This window comes from Acomys minous (genome assembly GCF_964271855.1).
Source record: "Acomys minous genome assembly, chromosome: 20".
Lineage (NCBI taxonomy): Eukaryota > Metazoa > Chordata > Mammalia > Rodentia > Muridae > Acomys > Acomys minous.
The window spans coordinates 16183940-16203782 of record NC_140502.1 but is presented as its reverse complement, the minus strand read 5'-3'; positions in this window follow the sequence as shown (position 1 = coordinate 16203782).

Sequence of the window (19843 nt, the reverse complement as noted above, 5' to 3'; positions counted from 1 at the left end):
CTCACTCTGTACACCAGGCTTGCCTCAAAGTCAAAGAAATCTGCCTGCCTCTGCCTCTCGAGTGCTGGGAATAAAGGTGTAAGCCACCACTGCCCAGCTGAATATTTTATTTCTAAGGATGCTGTGCACCATGGAGGAGTGTCTAGGATTCCCACCATGGTGTAATACCATTTCATCTATGTTTTTCCTCAAGCAGTATGAACAGAGTTAAATTTTTTTGAACCTACAATTTGGCTTACAACTGCCTGTAACTGTATTCCTATGGAATCTTACACTCACCTGCCCTCTCAGGCAACAAACAGGTTCAAGCATGTATTCAGGCCTTTGCAAGTATCAATAAAATAATGCAGGTATGTAATACAAACACATGGGAAGCAGAGGTAGGAAATTCTCTGTTTGTGGAAGCCATACTGATCTGTATAGTCAGTTCCAAGATAGCCAGACCTGTATGTAGAGATCTTATCTTATGAAATAAAAATAAAATAAAATTTGTAAATAAAAAAACCAAATGTAACTCTAATTGCTGTCCAAACTGTCAGTCACTAGCTAGAATTCCTGCAGTCAGGAAACAAAAGCAAACAGTTCACAGAACATGCAAAGTTAGCCTGGCTAAACAGCATTAGAACCGATGTCAAAAAGGCAAATGTATCTGGGTGTCCTAGTAGCATGTTCCTGTAACACATATACATTGAGAGAAGAGGGGAGGCATACTAGGTGGTTCAAGATAGTCCCTCATGTTAAAAAAAAATGAAATAAAACATCTGGCAGGGCACAATAAACTTAGCAATGAACAAAGTCTTCTGCTTTAGAGAGTTGCTGAACTCTACAAACCAACACCTTGATAGTAAACAAGAGCATCGATTCAACCAAGATTGCTTCTGTAGAAATGTCCTGCTGTTGTATGCTAAGCAACCTCTTACTTACTACACTGATTTCCTGGTTAGGAACCTTGTTATTAGACCATGAGTGAGTGAGGACACGTGGGGCAAAGATGTATTGCCAGGTGAACAAGAGTGACCAAGTCTTGAAGAATTCTTAGGCAGAGCTTAAGATGGAACTTTGCTTTGAGCACACAGTGGGTGTAATGCTGCAGCTCAGGTGGGAGCTGAAGTTGGGCTGAGGTTGGACCTTCAACCACTGCTTCCTCAGTCTTGGCTTCCACAGTTGTGGATTGACCAGTGATGGTAGATGCAGCTGGGGCTTGGCCATCCAGAATTTCTTTTGGAGGTATAACTCTAGCACTATCACAGACCTCATCATTTCTTTTTGTTTTTGTTTTTGAGCCAGGGTTTCTGTGTAGCCTTGTCTGTCCTGCCAGGTTGGCCTTGAAATCACTGTGATCCACCTGCCTCTGCCTCCCTAGGGCTGGGATTAAAGGTGTGCACGACCAGCACCTGGCCCCAGGCCTTCTCTTAATGGGGAGAAACTTCCAGCCTTCAGATCAATTTGCTTATGGAGTTCTCCATTGATGTGCTTGGATATTCATAAGCTTAGGCAGCAGAGGTAGTGACAATTAAATCGCCACAGGTGTGGCCAAACACAGCACCAGCTCCAGAGAAACTGAGCATATCAGGCAGTCCCTATTATTTTTTACTTTTATTTTTACATTTTGGTTTTTTGAGACAAAAAACACAGTTTCTGTGTAGTCTTTGCTGTCCTGGACCTGCTTTATAGATCAGCCTGGCCTTGAGCTCACAGCCATCTACCTGCCTCTGCCTCCCGAGTGCTGGGATGAAAGGCATGCACTTCCACAACATGCCAGGCACTCTTTTCAAACAATCAGCAGACCTAATACAGGGTGGACTTCTGGGTGCATATGGGGCAACTCTAGTTATGAATCCTAGTATCAGGGCTCATGGATTCTTAATCATTCAGGGGACACTCTTTAACTAGACAGGACTCTTGGAGGAGGGAGGGGAAAACCAACCCACCCACCAAAATGAAGACTAAAATTTACAGTTTACAAGATATACTGGGATAAAGATAGAGCAGCGATTGAAGGAATGTCCAATGAATACCTGGCCCAACTAGACCAACCCCATGGGAGAGACACCCCTGACATGACTAAGGATAATCTGCTATGCTTACAGACATCCTAGCATAGATGTCCTCTGAGAAACTCCACACAGCAGTAGAATAAAACAGGTTCTGAGGCTCATTGTAAACATTGGGAAGAACAGAGGGAGTCTTGTGGCAAAGTGGCAGGAAGGAAAGAAAAAGGTGACAGGAGCTCTACAAGAAGACCAGTAGAGCCAATGGACTAGAAGATTGCAGAGTCTGAAACAGCAAATAAGACTATTCATAGACTGGACATAGGCCCCCTACACAGATATAGCTGATAGGCAACTCAGTCTTCATGAGTGTCCCTCCCCATTAAGGAGTGTGGAGGCTGACTCTGAGACGGAATCTGTTTCTGATTTTTTGATCACTCCGAGCTGGCTGGGCTAACTTGACAGGGCGCAGGGGAACAGAACCTGCTCAGCCCTCATTCCACTTGATGATATGGCGTGGATGGGGAGGGGCGCTCCTCTTTTCTGAGGAATCGGGGAGCGAGGATGGTGGAGGAGTAATGGGGGTAGGGCAGAAAGGAGAGGAGGGAGGGGGCTGTGATTGGGATATAAAGTGAACAAATAAATTAATTACTTAAAAAGGATTATGTGTATTATCTAAACTGTATTTTTCATGCTTGTTCTTGTAGCAGATCTGGAGGCATAATGGAAAGAAAACACATGTTCAAGAAGAGAGTAAAAGGCTTTCTCTACCCAACACTCCTACACAACCCTCACTTCCCCACTTCGATGAGAGAGATGCAGAGAGACAGAGACAGAGACACAGAGAAATATGAATCCTGATTCCAAGATATAGGGATAAAGTCAGGGCAGGTGTGATGTAGCATACCAGAAACTAAGGAAAATTCAGCAAAACGTTCAGAGATACATAGGGAGATCTACTATCTCTGTTCAGCTATTACATGCATCCATGTCGTACCTACACTGAGAAGGAGGGCAAAACCAGGCACAGGTGTACAGCTCTGTTGTACTCTGCCAAAAGCAGTGTAGTGGCCCTGGAAATAAGAGTTTCTGCTAAATTTGCAGGAGACTGATAGGAGAGTGGCTGTTTCACCTGGAGGAGAGAGATACAAGATAGAATTAACCTTGAATCTGACAGTTTGCCACACAATCCCTTTGCATTAGGGCCACATAGTCCCCCTGGTTGGATATATGCAGTAATCAAAATATTCTTGCATCACCAGATTTTGTTGTGCGTCATACAGAAAGTGTTTCCTCTGCTGGATTCCAAGGGCACTTGAGGAATCTGTGGCCCTAAAGAGACTGAGTGAGTGCGGATTGTGGTGGTGCACGCCTTTAATCCCAGCACATGTGAGGCAAAGGCAGATGAATCGCTGTGAGGTCAAGGCCAGCCTGGTCTACAAAGTGATTCCAGGACAGGCAAGATTACAGAGAGAAACCCTGTCTCAAAAAACAAAACAAACAGACAAACAAACAAACAAACAAACAAACAAAAAACCAAGAGTCTGAGTGAATGGTGAGAGCATCATGGGAACCACAACAGGAAGAGTTCCCTTGAGAACGTGAGGTCACCTAAGGACCTTCTTCCATTTTGTAGCTTCCAAGCACGTGGATATATGAGCACTGTGGGGACATAGATACATTCCAAGACTTGGTTGAATTAGTACATGCCATGGGGCCATGGGGGTATATATGGATCTAAGGTTTGTGGGTAGGATGCATCTATTTGGTGAACTACAGGCACTGGTGGAAATTAAAGCATACTAGGATGTGACCCTATTAGAATTCCTTCCTGTACATAGGAACAGGGAAATGGACCACCTACTTCCACATTGCGTATGCTTTACCCATCAAGTCTTCCCATCATTTGCTTAAGATTTCTTATGCAGCAGGGATGGTTCAAAACCTTCATCCATTCTCTGCTTCTGCCATTCTGTCTACTGGGCTTCTAAGTTTTCTCCATAGTAGATGAACATAAAAACAACTACTCTGTTTACACAAGACTGTCAGTCCAGGAAGGCTGGGGGTGGGGGAGAATCTAAAGGAAGGTTTATAATTCTCAAGTCTTCTATCCTTCACCTGGATCCATCTCTCTGTTACAGAAATGAAGGGACCTTGGTACACACAAGGAGAGTGTACTCCCACTCTTCCCACACCGTCTACATAAGAGGCTTCATGGCCAGTGAAAACTGTCTATCATCAGATTCTCACATCATTCCAATATTCATCCTGGTGTTTACAAAAGTACTCTAAAAACATGGCCTGGAATTTTTTCTCCATCCAGAACCCTCATGGGCTCCCCAAGTTTGTCTCTTCACATCCAGAAGATGCAGGCACTCTGAAACCTCATTCAGTCTGCAGGCAAATGAATATGGAGGCCTGGCCCAATAGAGTACATCTTTTTTATAAAGCCAATATATACAGTACCAGTTGGCACTGAGCTGAAAAAAAATGACAAAATATTTAAAACTACTCTTTTTCACTCCAGATCAAAATAAAATGCTGCTATCTGTTTGGTTACCATCTCAGAACCATGACCTCTCCATACCCTGAAGCCCATGTGACCTACTTATTCCTTCCCATTATTAGGCACTCCTTCCTTCCTTATTTTTCTATTCTTCATTTTTTTCAATTAAAACATGGTCTGTCTACCTTTCCATGACTGTCTTGACTCTCAATTTATACAGCAAGCTGTGTAGCAACTAACAGAGCTCCACCTCCCTTTGTTTCTTTAAGCTTCATATTAAATATGTAGGCAAACACACAGCTTGATACAGCATTTACAAAGGCTAGTGTGTCTGCTTGGCCTTCTATATTTTTTATTATTTCTATTCACTTTTTCCCTTGTCATAGCCCCATCTCTCCTTTATTCCCAGAGTGCCATTCTCCCTCCCCATTCCATTGTCTCCTCCCCTTTTCCTCAGAAATGAGATCCCCACTTACCATTCACCCCAGTTCATTAAGTTCTATCAGGGATCTGCTAGACAGGATTGGCCTGTCTAGGCAGTCCTGCAAGGGGGGATTCATCAAAAAGCTCAGCCCATATCAGAGCCATCCCTTGCTCTCCTTAGTAGAGGACCCACATGAAGCCTGGAATGCCCACTGACAACATCTATTTAGAGTGCATAAGTCAAGTTCATGGTTGGTGCTTAAGTCTCAACAAGGCCCCTGGGCCCAGGCTAGTCTGTCCCATTTGTCTTCCCATGAAGCTACTGGCAGATCTCTTTCTTCTTCTTCTTCTCCCATGTTTTTCATAAGACTCTCTATATACTGCCCAATGTTTGGCTATTAGTCTCAGCATCTGCTTTGAACCACTGATAGGTAGAGTCCCTCGGAGGAAAACTCTGTTGGCTCATTTCTGCAAGCATAAGACAGTATCATTAAGAGTATCAGTGCTTGACTTGCTAAAATTGGATGGGTCATGGGTTGGGCAAGGCATCACTGAGACACTCCCTGAATCTCTGCTCTATCTTTTTTGTTTGTTTGTTTGTTTGTTTGTTTTTGAAACAGGATTTCTCTGTGTAGCCTTGCTTGTCCTGGACTTGCTTTGTAGATCAGGCTAGCCTCAAGGTCACAGTGATCTGCCTGCTGCTACCTCTCAAGTGTTGACATTAAAGGCATGCACCACCACACCCAGCTTACTTGCTCTATCTTTACCTCAACTCATCTTATACAAGGGGCAAATTTCTGTTGAAGTTTTGGTGTTTCCTTTTCTCTTCTAGGACTCTTGTCTAGTTAGAGGATGTCCAATTCAGATAGTATGTCTCCTGTTCCTAGGAGTATTAGGCAGAGCACTCTCATATTGTCCCATGAGCCTACAGTGAAGTAGGGCTCCAGTTTGTCACAGAGTAGGCCCCACCCACAGTTTCATTTTTCACGGGATCAGCCTTCTATCTTTTTAATTGAGTGTTTGAAAAATGTATTTGCCCATGTGAGTGTATGTGCACATTAAGTGGAACAAAGTGTGTTAGATCATTGCAATGGAGATCCTGAACCTTGGGAGACACATTACATGGATGATTGTAACTGAACTGGCTGCTCGGTACATGCTCTTTAACTCTGAGCCATCTCAAGTACACAAGATTTTAATTTTCTTCATGTTGTGGCATTTTGTAAAGTACAAAGAGAGACACTTGAAGTTTTACAACAATCACGTTATTTATTTAAAGACAAAGAATAAATAAGACAATAGGAGATTGGTACCAGTCATTAACTGGTGAGAAAAGGTAATAGTGAAGACTGGTGTGTTAGCTTACCCCTATAATCTCAACACTCAAGAGAAGTAAAAAGATACACAATTGTATTGTCCTTGGTTAGTGCAGTAGTTTGAGCAGAACCCACCCCCCAGGCCCTGACACCCATCATGATGTTCTTCTTGTAGGTTTTGAGGACCCTCTCGGTCCTTCTATTTCCCCATCTCCTATATTTCTCTTACCTAGAGTCTCAGTAGGATTGATTCATTGTTTCCAGAGCAATTACAGAGAGAGACATGACTGTGTGAGTAGAAAAACAAAAGGAAAATTGTCCTTGTCCTCTTGGAGATCAAGCCCACAAGATATTGGGGTGTACCTCACAGTCACTTTCTGAAGAAAGACATTTCTATTTAGCCTTATTCCAGGGATTCTCCCCTTCTGTTTATCTTACTGATTCCTCCGTCTTAACTTTAGAGCAATCTCTTCCTTCACCCATGAACATTCTTCATAAAGTCCAAGTGCCAGTTCAGCCTCCCTCTTTGCTCCCTTTCCTACAACCCTGCCTCTTCATGGGCCATCCTGACTTTCCAGCTTGTCCCAAAACTCACTGAAGTATTTGTGGTCATCACCCAGATTCCCCAAAACTTCTGCGCAGAGTTCTCAAGTCTTGGCCTGATGGTGGCTTGGGTTCTGTTCACATAGACCTGCTACACAGACCAGGATGGCCTGGAAGTCACAGGTGTCTGCCTGTCCCTGTCTCCCAAAATGCTTGGATGGATTAAAGCCACGTGCTACCAATCCAGGCTTACATAGGGTCTTGTGTTTCTTATCTGGCCATGAATTCGCCGTGTAGTTTGTGATAACTTGAGCATCTGGAATTACCATGATATCCCCCAACACAGTAGATGTGGTACTGAGGATGGAGCCCAGTGTATGCACTGAGATCCACTCCTACTTCTTTATTGTTCCTGCATTTCTTGGCTTCCCTGAAAGATATTTGCAGAGATCTTGCCGAGTCTCTTCTATGCTGGGAATACATGGCCTTGCCCTCATAAATAGATAGCTTTTGCTATAATTGACCTACTTCTATTCCTCTCATAGGATCTCATTGAAAGTGCAAAATTCAAACATATATGACCTGTAAGCACTGCAGGCTAAATGGTGCCCATGATGGCCCAGTTGTATGTATTTATACTTAACTGCCTCATCTTTGTAACATTGCAGAACTTAGGAACATTTATTGCATCTACACAGCATACCAGTACAGCAGGTGCTTATATCCTCAGAGTTGGAGACAGGAAGATCAGGTGAAGGGCAGCTTTGACTACACAACAGGTCAAAGGATGCCTGGGCTACAGGAAAACATACCTCAAGGGAAAATATCAAACAACAAAGAAAACACGTCTCCATTGTGCTCTAGGTTTTTAAATATCGAAATAATCATAGATTCATAATGTTCTGAAAAGCTATTTAAGAGCAACACCTGGGCCACTGCCTCAGAATAGCACCTCTGTACAAAACTGTAGCAACAGTATTGCACTTTCAGGGATAGCCAGGCCACAGAGTGGCTTTAGATCAGCCAGGGATATGTGAGCAAAATTTTCCCTTGAGAAAACAGGCAGGAGACAAGAAATGTTTCTAAAAGCAGGGCATAGTTGATCTTGCCTTCAAATTGAGTGCTAAGGAAGGCAAATGCAAATGGATGCAAGGCTGGCCCAGCCCACAAAGCAAGACCAGGAGAGGCTAAGGTGACACAAAAAAGCCCGTCTAGAAGCAAGCAAACAAACAAACAAAAACAAAAAAGAGAAATGTGTGTTAATGGGACACCACTTTTTTGAGGGGGGGAGGTCAAAACAGCATTTCTCTATGTAGCCATTGTCTGAAATTGACCACAGCCTGTAAACCTGGCTGGTATCAATCTCAGAGATCTTTATACCTCTTCCTGTGCTGGGATCAAACTTGTCTACTACCACAGTCAGCCCAAAATCGGACACTTCTGTTTTTACTATGAACTCGCCTCAGAAGAGAAGAAAAAATCTTCCATTTTATGAGTGAGGCATGGCAAGAGACAAATGCCTAGTATATGTGGAGTTGGAATTTCAGGCCTCTTCTTTGCTCATATGCATCACACTAACCCTCACTGACACATCCAGTAGAAGTACTTAACTTATTTAAAGACTATATGTGATGTCATGTGATGATTGGGGAGCCACATGTGATGGAAGTGGGCATGTTGCAGGCATCTCTTTTCTCCAAAGGCCTTCAACTGGTAAAGCAACCTTGGAGACACAGAAAAGTAATAACTGGCATTTTAGAGGGAAAGTTTGCTCAAAGTATTTTAATCACCTAATATAGGGTCTACCTTTAATCCTAATATTCTGGAGGTGGAGGCAAGAGGATATAAGTGAGTACCATGCAACTTGGTCTCCACAATTCATTCCCAGGCTGCAGTAGCTACAGAGAAAAATGCATATTTGTCAAAATGACAGATATGAAGTTAGTGTGCAGTGCTGCATTACATTGATCACAGCAATCAGGAGACAGACACACTGTTGGATCACTGTGAGTTTGGTGGCAGCCTGGTTGAAAACATCCAAGGTTATTACACAGAGAAACTGTTTCATAAAACCACCAAAAAAGACAAATATGCATATATATATATTTATAAACAGGCATGACATGTTCTTTTCTCTCTCCAGGTCTTCTCCATATCTGTGGCCACCTAACACCAGGTTCTTTCATTTTCAGCAATATATGTGTATAAATGAATGCATCATACACACATACACACAGAAAAATGGAGTCCAACATTATTCCTGACTATGGGGTGGGGAATGCATGAAAATATGATTGGTATTGATATATCCAGTGTTTAAAAACCTATAATCCCTGAAGCCAGAAATGCCCTATCGCACAAGATCTGACAGTGGGTTAATATTTAGAAGACAAAGCAAACAATTGTAAATAAACTAAAAAGAAGAGCAGCCATGGTAGGGTGTGGTGACACACACCTTTAATCCAAGCACACAGAAGGCCAAGGCCACAAAGATATTTGTGAATTCCAGTCTGGCCTGGCCTACAGAGTTCAAGGACAGCCAGAGATACACTGAGAAGCCATGTTGAAAAAAATAATAGGAATACTAATAATGATAAGAATGAATAAAATGTTCAATAAGCTGGGTGTGATGGCACATGCATTCAATCCAACACCCAGGAGGCAAAGTTAGGAGGATGTGTGTGAAGTGCTCCCAAGCCTGGTCTACACAGAATTCTTCACCACAGACTTGACTATATAAAGAAAAGAAGCCTCAAAAAAAAAAAAAAGCAAACAAACCTTCAATATCCTTAACCATCAGATGGAGGCAAATCAAAACCGCTTTGAGAAACCAGTCATAGTGTAACATGACTTTATTCCCAACACTCAGAGAGTAAGAGACTGGCATATCACTATGAATTAAGGTCAATCTGGTCTACAACGCTAGTACAGGACAGTGGAAGCTACACAGAGTAAATCTGTGTGGAAAATAAATAAATATTAATTAATAAACCTACTTTGACATAAAATCTTACCTAGACAGAATAGCAAGGATAAATGTTGAAATATAGTAAAATTTATTCATTGGGGTAGAAGGGCAAAATAGTGCAGCCAACCCACCCTCACCATCTCATCTACACAGGACCCCCTGTGGCTAACTCATCGGGGAAAACAGCAGGCTCTCCAATCTTGCTAAGATGCATTCTGGTGGTTGAAGCTGAACTCACCCGACCTGACCTTTAATATCTTCTCCTTTCAGAAAACTCCCAGCTGGGTATACCTTTTATCTAATTGACACTCAGCCAACCTGCCCATGCTGGGCCTTTGCTCAGTGTTCATTCCCAGTTAGGACAACATGCATCCTTTGAGTATAGCTCCCTGTTGGACACATATAGTCAGTGAAGGTTTGCTTCAGACCTAAGACACTAGCATGGGTTTGGCACAAAATTATTTGGTCTCTTTGCCTCTTAGGGCTGTAGCCAAGAGCAATATTACCTCCACTGGTTGTTTACCATGTCAAGAAATGAGCCTTCACTTGTTCTGCACCCTAGACACCCTGCTCTACCTTTATATTGCTGTCACCCTTCTTTATGTATTTTTCCACCTCTTTCTTTTTATTAATTGATACAAGGTCTCTGCATAGCTCGTGTTGTCCTATACAGCCGAGGCTGACCTCTGCCTCACACAGATCTGACTGCATCTGCCTCCTTTGTGCCACCATTAAGGTGTGCCCCCACACACACCCAGTTTCATCCACATATCTCTGTGGGGAAGGGCCTACTTACCCTAAGACATTCCTGGCTGTGACTCATTTCATGGATAATAGCACCACCATCCAGGTCCTTTAACTTGGGCCATATAGTGTCTCACTTTGGTGCCCCAGGCCACTAAGAGATATAAGGGCCCACAGTTGCCCACAAACACATTGTACAAGTGTAAAGTGCCCCAGCATAAGTACATAGGGCTCAATGAGTAGGACTGATGGTGGCTTGTGTGTTCACAGAATGCCTCCACATTGCATGGGCATTCAGGAGACAGCTGCTGGTACATATTTGTGACAGTACAATCCTCTTCCATCCACAGCAGGGATACTTTGTTTCTGAAGAGTTTAGTCAATTCCACCTGCGTTCATATAGAAGCTTTATCAGGCCCCTTACTTGTTATGACAGCTTGTATAATGGAAGACCTTAGGTTACGGCCCAAAGTCCTTTAAGATTTTGAGTCACCCAACAGATTAAATTTAACCAAAATATGAAATTCTTGCAAAATAAACAAGTAGAAATTGATGAGGGTTAGTGATTGAGCCCTTGCCCAACTCTGTGAAAATCTTGGAAGATGCAGCTATCTCTCTACCATCTAGGACACCAAGAGCTACATAAAAAGAGCATGACTAAAAAGAACATGGTGGTGAATAGATACAATGATAGGTAGACAGATGATAAATAGATTGATTGATAGATACATGATAGACCATTCAGGTTCACTATGCAGAAAAGTAATTTGTCATGTATGATATAGAAATGTTAGATACAATGAGTCAAGACAACAAAGTGGAAATGTAAGGAATAACATATGATGAGAATCCAGACCGAAGGGACTAGCAACATGGAAAAGAAGAAGCAACAGGCCTATAAATGGCAGTCCCTGTGTTAATTGTAGCGCTCAATACTAAAAGAAAATCAACATGGGTACTTCTCCTGTAGTGAAAGTAACTTATGTCTAATGTAGCCAAATTGCAACTCTTTGAGAAAGTTAGTTTGAAGCTATGTCAAAATTAAAAAATAAAATAAAATAAAAGCCAGGTGTGGTGGCACACACCTTTAAACCCAGCATTTGTGAGGCAAAGGAAAGTGGATCACTGTGAGTTTGAGGCCAGCTTGGTCTACAGAGTGAGTCCAGGATAGCCACGGCTACACAAAGAAACCCAGTCTGTGTAGAAAGTCTTCTTTGTCCAATGAGTTCAAGGGTATTACCCCCCTTTCCATAAGGTTCAGTGTACCTAGTTTTACGTGGAATTTTGGGGTCCATTTAGAATTGAGTTTTGTGATTGCTGGATCTTGAGAACTGTAGGTGAGTGGAGCCCCAAAGGCCGCAGACCAACAGGGGGCCTACTCCCCTGGGACAAGCAACATCCCGGAGGTGCTAAACGTACTCCCCAAACTCTGGAACGGAATCCACATGCAAACTGCAGCACCGACTCGCTGTTTGGGGAGATTTTCTGGAGCCCCCAGCCAAAGGAGTCTCAGTGAAGAGGGTGAACCTGCCCTAGAATTCCTCCTTCCACACCACCCCAAACTACGGAGGTCACCCACCCAGGCCGAGTAGAAACACAGGCGGCGGGACCCAACAGAGACAGCTAAAGTGGGACTGGAGCTCACTGGCCATCCAGGGCCCAACCTAACACCCATCACAGTGGACTGAGCCTGCAAACAGCTGCAGTGAGAAATCAGCTTGGACTGCTTCCACAGGCCTATCGGGAGATGTGGGTCTTGCTTACAGTGTCTAATTGCTGACCTAGAGTGATAGTGGAGCATCATAGCCCTGTGGGAAGAGCTGGTTCCGCGGGCGACTGCCAGAGCTCCACAACCCTACTGTTCCCAGCCACCCAGCCACAAGGCACTGGCCCTGCACTCCCCGAATGAGAGAGCCTAGCTGGGGCACCTGGCCTGAGCAAGGCAGAAACTCTCACATTATTGAGAGACAAGACGTGGGTGGGTCATGTTTGCAGTGTCTAATTGTTGACCTAGAGCATTAGCAGAGCATCATAGCCCTATGGGAAGAGCTGGTTCTGCGGGCAACTGCCAGAGCTCTACAACTCTATTGTTCCCAGCTGCCCAGCCACAAGGCACTGGCCCTGAACTCCCAGAACAAGAGATCCTAGCTGGGGCACCTGGCCCAAGCAAGGCAGGATCTCTCACGGTATCGGGAGATGAAACATGGGTCTTGCTTGCAGTGTCTAATTGATGACCTAGAGTGATCTTGGTCCCTCCAGGCATATAGTTCTGGGAGAGGCTGGACACTTCTACAGGGTATAGAGACAGAGCTTAAAGACAGCTACACCCCAGAAGATCTGATCTACCTGGGGTCTTGACTACAAAGCCACAGGAAGGACAGGCAGCTGGGATCAACCTACACAACCAGAACATTTGTGTGCTGACCTTATTCTAGGCCCCAAAACTGCTGATCTGAATTACAGCAGTAAAGTCCAAACAGAAATCAACTTTGGCTGACTCAGCCTGGAGCCCACGGTGCAGAGGAAAATCATCAGGAGTGAAACCAGATCACCTGCCTGTTCCACAGAAATACTCCCTGATCCCCACAGGCAAGAGCACCCAACTTATTTTTTTTTTAATTTTTTTTAAGATTTATTAATTTATTTATTATGTATACAGCACTCTGCCTGCATGTACACCTGCAGGCCAGAAGAGGGTATCAGATCTCATTATAGATGGTTGTGAGCCACCTTGTGGTTGCTGGGAATTGAACTCAGGATCATTTGGAGCAACAGTCAGTGCCCTTAACCTCTGAGCCATCTCTCCAGCCCGAGCACCCAACTTATAATCAGTCATCAATTATTCACTCTCAACTGGTGAAGGTCACTACAAAATACCTTCCAACATCAGAGCCATCAAAATGACAAGAGGACAGCGAAAGAATGCTAACAAAAACCAAAACAGTTTGGCATCTCCAGATCCCAGCATTCCCAATGAAAACAACCTGGAGAGCCTAACAGCAATGGATAGTCAAGAAAATGACCTCAATTCCTTAGTAAAGAAGATGATAATGGAAGAAACAAATAAAATCTGTAAACAAATGCAGGAGGAGGCAAACAAGAGGACTGAAGAGTTAAAAGAATCATATAAAGAGGCACTTGAAAATTTTCAGAAAAATATAAATAACCAGATGAAGGAAATCATTAAAATAGTCCAAGACATGAAGATAAAAATGGAAGCTATGATACAGGAACACACAGAAGAAAAACGTGATCAAGAGGCATCAGAGAAGAAAGCAAGCATCTCAGAGGTGGCCTTATCTAACAGATTGCAAGAAATGGAAGAACAAATATCGGAACTTGAAGATACAATCGCAGAACTGGAAACAACTATCAAGGGAAATGCTAAATCTGAAAAGTTCCTGACACAGAACATTCAAGAAATCAAAGACACCATGAAAAGATGAAACTTGAGAATAATAGGAATTGAAGAAAGAAAAGAACCGACTCCACAGCCCAGAAAACATCTTTAATAGAATAATAGAAGAAAATTTCCCCAATTTGAAGAAGGAGATGCATATGAGCACACAAGAGGCCTACAGAACACCAAATAGAATAGACCTGAGAAGAAAATCTTCCCGCCACATAATAATAACAGCACAAAATATACAGAACAAGGAAAAAATATTAAAAGCGGCAAGAGAAAAAGGATGAGTAACATATGAAAGCAAACCTATCAGAATTACTCCTGACTTCTCAGCAGACACCATGAAAGCCAGAAGGGTCTGGACAGAGGTTCTGCACAGATACCAGGCAAGAATACTATATCCAGTGAAATTATCAATAACCATTGACAGAGAAGACAAGATATTCCATGACAAAACAAATTCAAACAGTATCCAGCCACAAATCCGGCTTTACAGAAGTTACTAGAAGGAAAACTCCACCCCAACTGGTCAAACTACAACCAAAACTACATAGGAAATAGGTAACTATACCATTGCAAAATCACAACCTCACAAAATCTCAACTGTTACAAATACCAAAAATGAAGTGATTTACCAGTCACTGGTCATTGATATCTCTCAATGTCAATGGTCTCAATTCTCCAATAAAAAGACAGACTAACAGAGTGGATGCATAAACATGACCCACATTCTTCCACATTCAAGAAACACATCTCAACCACAAGGACAGACATCGCCTCAGAGTAAAAGGTTGGGGGAAAAATATCCCAAGCAAATGGTCACAAGAAACAAGCTGGGGTAGCCATTCTAATATCTGATAAAACAGACTTTCAACCAAAATTAATCAAAAGGGATGAGGATGGACACTTTGTACTCGTCAAAGCAGGCAAGTAGACTTTATATGAAAAGGTCAACACAAGATCTATTGTAATCTTACATCTTCCTATCCCCCAGGCAAGAATACAATCCTCTGAGTAGCTCGCTGTAAGAACTTCCTTAATCCTCTGGGTAGTTCCCTGTAAGAACTTCCCTATTTCTCTGGGTAGTTCCCTGTAAGGACTTCCCTATTTCTCTGGGTAGTTCCCTGTAAGAACTTCCCTATTTCTCTGGGTAGACAATCCAAAGATTGCCTAGAACACAAGACTTCCTTCAGCAAGAGTCAACAACTCCAAGGTCACAGTGTGCAGCCCTAAGGATGGGATTTCTAACATCGCTGAATTTAGTATGGTTCCCCATGTATACCAGCTTTTTTCTTAGGTTCATTTGCTTGGAATGTCTTTTTCCAATGTTTTACCCTGAGGCAATATCCATCCATCTTTGATGTTGAGGTGTGTTTCTTGGATGCAGCACAAAATAAGTCCTGATTTTATATCTATTCTGTGAGTCTATGTTGTTTTAATGAGAAAATGAGACCAACGATACTGAAAGATATCAATGATCAGTGAATGTTGATTCCTATGTTTTAGTTACTCTTCCTGGTGTTTATGATGGTGGTGGTGGGTGTGGGGGCCATGTTTTTCCTTTCTTTCTTTTGATTTTCCTGATCTGAGATTATTTTTTTCTGTTTCAAGGATTTAGTTAACCTTCTTGTGTTGGAGTTTTCCTTCTAGCACTGTCTATAGGACTGGTTTTATTGATTAAATATAGTTTAAATTTATCTTTTTAAATATATTTTATTAATTTATTCATATTACATCTCAATGGTTATCCCATCCCTTGTATCCTCCCATTCCTCTCCCTCCCATTTTCCCCTTATTCCCCTCCCCTATGACTGTTCCTGAGGGGGATTACCTCCCCCTGTATATGCTCATAGGGTATCAAGTCTCTTCTTGATAACCTGCTGTCCTTCCTTTGAGTGCCATCAGGCCTCCCCATCCAGGGGACATGGTCAAATATGGGGCACCAGAGTTCGTGTGAAAGTCAGACCCCACACTCCACTCAACTGTGAAGAATGTCCTGTCCATTGGGTAGATCTGGTTAGGGGTTTGAAGTTTATTGCACATATTGTCCTTGGCTGGTGCCATAGTTTGTTAAATTTATCTTTATCACAGAATACTTTATTTTCTCCATCCGTGGTGATTGAAAGTTTTGCTGGGTGTACTCATCTGGGCTGTCATCTATGGTCTCTTGGAGTCTGCAAGATATCTGGCCAGGCCCTTCCAGATTTTAGAGCCTCCGTTGGGAAGTCAGGTGTAATTCTTATAGGTCTTCCTCCATATGTTACTTGGTATTCTTCATCTGAAGCTTTCAATACTATTTCTTTGTTTTGTACAGATCGTATTTTGATTATGTGACAGTGGAACTTTCTTTTCCAGTCCAATCCATTAGATGTTCTGTAGTGTTCTCACACCTTTATAAGCATCCCCTTTTTTAGGACAGGAAAATTTTCTTCTATGAAATTGTTGAAAATATTTTCCTTGCCTTTGACCTGGGTTCCATCTCCTATATCTATTTTCATTGCCATTAGATTTATTCTTTTCATAGTATCACATATTTTCTAAGTGTTTTATGTCAAGAAACTTTAAATTTAACATTTTCTTTAACCAATGTATCCAGTTCTTCTATTGTGTCTCCAACACCTGAGATTCTTTCTTCCATTTCCTGTATTGCGTTAGTGAGGCTTGTCTATTGAAGTTCCTGTTCGAATTCCCAAATTTTTAATTTTCAGAATTCTCTCATTTTGGGTCTTCTCCATTGATGCTACTTTCATATTCAAGTCTTGAATAGTTTCTATTCATTTTCATATATGAATTGCTTGTGTTTTTATTATTTTCCATATGAGATTTATTTATTTCTTCACACTGTTTATGGTTTCCTGGATTTCTTCAAGGGCTTTATCCATTTTCCCTTTAAGGACCTCTATCATCTTGATACTGGATATTTTATGATCTTTTTATTGTGCTTCAGCTGTGTTGGAATATTTAGTGCTTTCCATGGTAGGCTTGCCAGACTCCAATGGAGATATAGTATCCTAACTGTTATTGATTATGTTTTTACACTAATGTCTAGGCTTCTGGGATTGGGATGATTGTGGGTCTGGGTAATGATATCTTGTCTTCTCTCTATTAGCTAAGTGTTTTGTTCTTTGGCTCGTGCTTGCTCCCTGGATGTTAGGAGAGTGTGGTGGCTGTGTGCTGCCTGCTAGGAATTTTTGTCAGCTCAGCTGATGTCTTCCCAGTGAATGCTTGCTGGTGTTGGAGCCTGAGAAATTGGGGAGAGTCGAGGAAAGGAGGGCTAGAGGAAAGATATTGTGATCCCTTGGGGATGAGATCCAAGAGGAAAGAGACACTGCAACAGAAGTTCAAATACATAACTGTAGGGGAGACTGAATGTATTGAATCAGGGGGAGCAGAAGAAGAGGTGTTATCTTAGGTTTTCTATTTCTGTGAAGTTACACCATAAACACAGCAAATCTTATAAAGGAAGACATTTAATTGCAGTCTGGCTTATAGATCAGAGGTCTAGTCCATTGTGATCATGGTGAGAAGCATGGCTGCCTGAGGTCGGACATGGTTCTTGAGAAGTAGCTGAGAGCTCTTCGTCTGAATTCAAAGGAAACAGGAAGAGAGGATAACATTAAGCCTGACTGGACCATCTGAAAGCTCAAAGTCCTTTTCAGAGACACACTTCCTCCAACAAGACCACACTTATTCCAAAAAGGCTATACCTCCAAATCGTGCCATTGTCTATGAGCAAGAGGTGTGGTGGAGGCATTTTCATCCAAACCACCAAAGGTATGAATCTGCCTTCAGCTCACTTGTTGCTAAGACAAAAGTGGCCCTTATGTTGGCATATGGTGTTTGCTGGGGATGGGGCCTTAAACAAAGCAACAAGTGGAGGGGAAATGTTAAAAGGAGGATATTTGTGGAATTGAGAAGAGATGGGAAGGGTAGGGAAGGCTGCCTCTGTTCTGCTGCAGAGTTGGAGATGACACTTAGGAATTGCATACAGGGGAACAAAGTGAATGGTAGAGTTTTTTGAAGAGAGTGTCTCATGTAGCCTAGACTGTGATCTCACTTAATAAATACCTGAGGATAAACTTTCTTTCCAAATTCAATGCCTAATGCCCCACAGTGGGAACATTAGAGGCTTAGATGGTAATCTTATAAATCTTTTAGAAAATGAATAGTCATTTGTATAAGTTTCAAACCATGTTCGCTAACAAACATGTGAAGCAATAATTGCCATTTTATTTAATATTGTATCTCAATGTTTTTATGGATAAACAATCATGACAATAAGAATATAAGCCTACAAATATTAGGAAAAGGTAATTATATAAAGAAGTGCATGTCCTAAAGGAAACTCAAAACCCAGAGACCATGGATGGACAGTTTTTATATGTACAGGAAATGAAGCAAAACTGAAAGGCACAAGAATTACTGAACTTGAACACAAAGGGACTGAGGGTTGGGAAGGCCAAGGATATCAGCACAGAGGTGTTCAGCAGCCAATGGCTTGGGATCACAGTCTGACTTATCAAAATTGATAAGATGAAAGATAGAGAGTAAAAAGAGAGAAACATGGTTACCAAGATCAGGATGGTCCATGTGGCTCTGTCCTCATGGGAGGGCCTTACAGACAGGCTGTGGCTATGGATGTGTTGGACTCGCCTCTTGTGCTTATGTAGGACATGAACCATGGAGACACTGGCCCAGGCCATGAGAAAGAGATACACAATATCACTCAGCAATAAAATCACTCCTGGTAGGAAGAAATTCAGAGTGTCAGTCATGGATATGAAGCAGTATGTGTATATGCCTGTAGTGCTCAAATTTTTGGTATTCTTTGGCATACGTGCAATCTTGATAACATGGATGTTGAGCATGAGTTGCAGGATCCAGCAAAGGAAACAGCATATGCCAATACATTTTGAAGACCTAATTCTAAGGCTCAACCACCCAGAAGTCTTAGAGTGAAGCTTAGTGGCCTGAAAGGCACTGAAGATGGAGGTGGTACTGAGCGAGACCCCTCTGGCCACTCTGTACAAACAGAGGATAAGTTTGCACCCAGTGTCCCCCAGGACAAATGTCAACCCAAAAGAGGCCACAGTTTGAGGGATCCCTTTAGAGATAAAAAACCAGGCTGTTTGATATGACCAGTTGATTGATAATCAAGTTTGTGGGTCTCAGTACTTGCTCGGTGAACAATGGAAAGTTATACAGATGAAAGAGGAAGCAATTGGAAAAGATTCCAGCGGTGGTCTGGATGAGGAACATCATCCCCCAGTTTAAGTTAATGGAAAAGAATGCATCCATTTCTAAGAGGGGCTCAGAGTTTGCTTTATTGAATTATGGATATATATCAGTACTTGTGGTGGTTTCAATGAGAAATATCCTCCATAGATTTATAGTATTTGAATAGTTCCTCCTTGACTGGCAGCATTGTTTGTATTTATGGTCTTTTAGGAGTTGGGGCCTTGTCCACATTGGAAGTCCATCATCGGGAACGAGGGAGGAAGCCCAGAGCATGGATAGCCTAGCCCTACTTTCTGTTGATTTTCTTGTTTGTGTTTAGTCATGTGGCTTCCTGCTCTTCCCTCCAAACTTTCCCAGGTGGTTTTGGTACCTTCTCCTTGATGATAGACTATCCTTCTGGAACCACATGCCCCAAGAACCTCTTTTCTCCTCTAAGTGGCTTTTTAAACAATATATATATCACAGCAGAAGGTAAAGCAACACTTAGAAACATCTTGTCTTCTACAGCCAGTTTGTGTTGTGAATATGAACATTAAGAATAGATCTTTTGTCGATGTGCAGTGACTCTGAGCGGCATTGTTTGTAGCCACACAGTGAATCTCTCCACTCTGGTCCCTGGAAGAGTCAGTGGATTGGCACTGCTCAGACAGAGAACTGTGCAGCTGTGGACCTGCAAAGGAAAATCCTGCTGACTGTTTCCCATTGAGG